Genomic DNA, 2,930 nt, shown 5'->3' on the forward strand with positions numbered 1-2,930 from the left:
CATGAAGACAGGAATCAGTTCTCATGAATGGGGACCACTGCTGTGAGAAATACCTAAAAATATGTAAATGTCTTTGGAACTGGGTAATGAAAAGAGGTTGGAATAGCTTGGGTGCATGGTAGAAGAAGACAAGGTTTAGGAAAGTCAGGTGAGGTTTCAAATTAGTTCTGATGAGATCTCATAAAGAAGAGAGAGCTATAGAGAAAGGCTTCATCTTCTTAGAAAATATCTAAGTAACTATAAACAGAATGTTGGTTGAAATACAGACAAAGCCAGGAATGACGGGACATGTTTGTAATTCTCTAACCTTAGCACTTGGGAGTCCAAACCAGTCACATGTTTGGACTCTAAAGCAAAGGCCAGGCTTCCGCCTGTGCTGGTGGTCTGAATTGAAGCGCCATGGCTAGGGGAAAATGGAAACAATTCTGGAAAAGCAACGGCACTATCATGAGGAGAAGGAACGGCTCATGGATGTCATGGCCAAAGAGATGCTCACTAAGAAGTCCACGCTCCGGGACCAGATCAATTCCGATCACCGCACTCAGGCCATGCAAGATAAATACATGGAAGTCAGTGGGAACCTGAGGGATTTGTATGATGATAAAGATAGACTGCGAAAAGAAGAACTCAGTGCTATTTCAGGACCAAATGGGTTTGCTGAATTCTATAATAGGCTCAAGCAGATAAAGGAATTTCATCGGAAGCACCTAAATGAGATCTGTGTGCCAATGTCAGTGGAATTTGAGGAGCTCCTGAGGCCCGAGAGAATCCAAGCGAAGAGGCACAAAACTTGGTGGAGTTCACAGATGAAGAGGGATATGGTTGCGACCTTGATCTCCATGACTGCTACCTTAAGTGAAGGCGTCTGAGAAGCTGGATTATATCACATGCCTGTCCATCTTTGACCAATTGTCTGACATTCCTAAAGAAAGAAAGAACGCAGAGTATAAGAGATACCTGGAAATGCTGCTGGAGTACCTCCAAGATTACACAGATAGAGTGAAGCCCCTTCAGGACCAGAATGAGCTCTTTGGGAAGATTCAGACTGACTTTGAGAAGAAGCGGGATAATGGTACCTTTCCTGGATGGCCGAAAGAGACAAGTAGTGCCCTGACCCATGCTGAAGCCCATCCTGACCTCTCTGCATTCTCCTCCTGGGAGGAGTTAGCCTCTCTGGGTCTGGACAGATTGAAATCTGCACTGTTGGCTTTAGGCCTGAAATGTGGCGGGACCCTAGAGGAGTGAGCGCAGAGGCTGCTCAGCACCAAAGGGAAGTCCCTAGAGTCTCTCAACACCTCTCTGTTTGCCAAGAACCCCAAATCAAAGGGCATGAAAAGAGACACTGAGAGGAACAAAGACATTGCTTTCCTGGAAGCTCAGATCTATGAGTACATGGAGATTCTTGGGGAACAATGACAGCTCACTCATGAAAATGTCCGGCGCAAGCAAGCCAGGACAGGAGAAGAGCGGGAAGAGGAGGAAGAGGAGCAGATCAGCAAGAGTAAAAGTGAAGATGAAGAGACTGAGATCATTTACAACCCCAAAAACCTGCCCCTGGGCTGGGATGGCAAACCCATCCCCTACTGGCTGTATAAGCTTCATGGCCTGAACATTAACTACAACTGTGAGCTTTGTGGGAACTACACCTACCGAGGACCAAAGGCCTTCCAGCGGCACTTTGCTAAATGGTGTCATGCTCATGGCATGAGGTGCTTGGGCATCCCCAACACTACCCACTTCACAAATGTGACACAGATTGAGGATGCTGTCTCCTTGTGGGCCAAGCTGAAACTGCAGAAGGCTTCAGAACGATGGCAGCCCGACACCGAGGAAGAGTATAAAGACTCCAGTGGAAATGTTGTGAACAAGAAAACATACGAGGATCTGAAAAGAAGGACTGTTCTAGTGGTTGGCTGTACCCAGGCACCCCGGAGATCTGCTTTTTCTATTTTTCCCAACCAAAGGCTCTTACAGACTTTTGCTATGTAGTCTTCAGTCTAGTGTGCATCTTGTAGAAACAAGACATGCTGGCAGTTTGCAGAATTGAGATGTGTTTTATCTTTGTTTTATATTAAAAAGATCTGTGAGAAAATAAAAAAATAAAGCAAAGGCCATAGAATGAGATCTGTCTAAAATGAGCAAAAAAGAAAAGGAAAAAGAAAAGAAAATAGCAAGCAAGGGACAGATGATAAAAGTCATTCTGGTGAGGTATCAAATGGAAATGAGGAATGTGGTTTGGAAACTGGAGGAAAGGCATGGTTTCTATGAAGTGGGAAGGAACAGGGGTCATACTTGTGGTCTCATGTTTTATGGAAGACAGGGTTTGTGAAGGATGAATTATTGGTGAGTGATGAAATTTCTAGGCAGTGTTGAAAGAGTGGCTTGGGTCCTCTTGGCTGCCTATTAAACAAGACCAGAAATGACTCCAGGACAGACTTAGTAAGCAAAGAAGAAACCAGACATTCAATCTTAAGAAATGAAATGGTGAGAGAGAGAGAGAGAGAGAGAGAGAGAGAGAGAGAGAGAGAGAGAGAGAGAGAGAGAGAATGCAGCTGGAAGAGAACTTAGAGAGGGTGGCCAACTGACCCTTTGATAAGGTTAGGGTGGGTTTAAACCATGGAACTAATCAGCTACCCCAGCAGGAAAACTGCCAGTTTGGACAAGAATAAGAAGGAATGAAGTAAAGTTATCTGATGTCTAGGATTTTACAGGACAAGTTCATAGAGCTATTGGCCTTGAAAGTGTTCTATTCTTCAAAACAAGGAAAGAATGACCTCAAAGGAAATTCAGAGATCATCAAGGCTGCCTCCTTGGCTTTTGAAAGGAAGGCAACTGACTCACTTTCAGTTGGCCAGATAACCTTTTCCCAATGTCATAGCTTTCTACTTGTGCTCAGCAAAGCTTAGGGTCTGAAAGTAAAACGTCAAATC

At 44.5% G+C, this 2,930-nt stretch overlaps 1 pseudogene; it reads left to right on the plus strand.

The window, feature by feature from the left end:
* Positions 1-374: 374 nt before the first annotated feature.
* On the plus strand, positions 375-2,081 carry LOC142844084 (splicing factor 3A subunit 3 pseudogene; annotated as a pseudogene).
* Positions 2,082-2,930: the final 849 nt, after the last annotated feature.

This window comes from Microtus pennsylvanicus, chromosome 2 (assembly GCF_037038515.1).
Source record: "Microtus pennsylvanicus isolate mMicPen1 chromosome 2, mMicPen1.hap1, whole genome shotgun sequence".
Classification (NCBI taxonomy): domain Eukaryota; kingdom Metazoa; phylum Chordata; class Mammalia; order Rodentia; family Cricetidae; genus Microtus; species Microtus pennsylvanicus.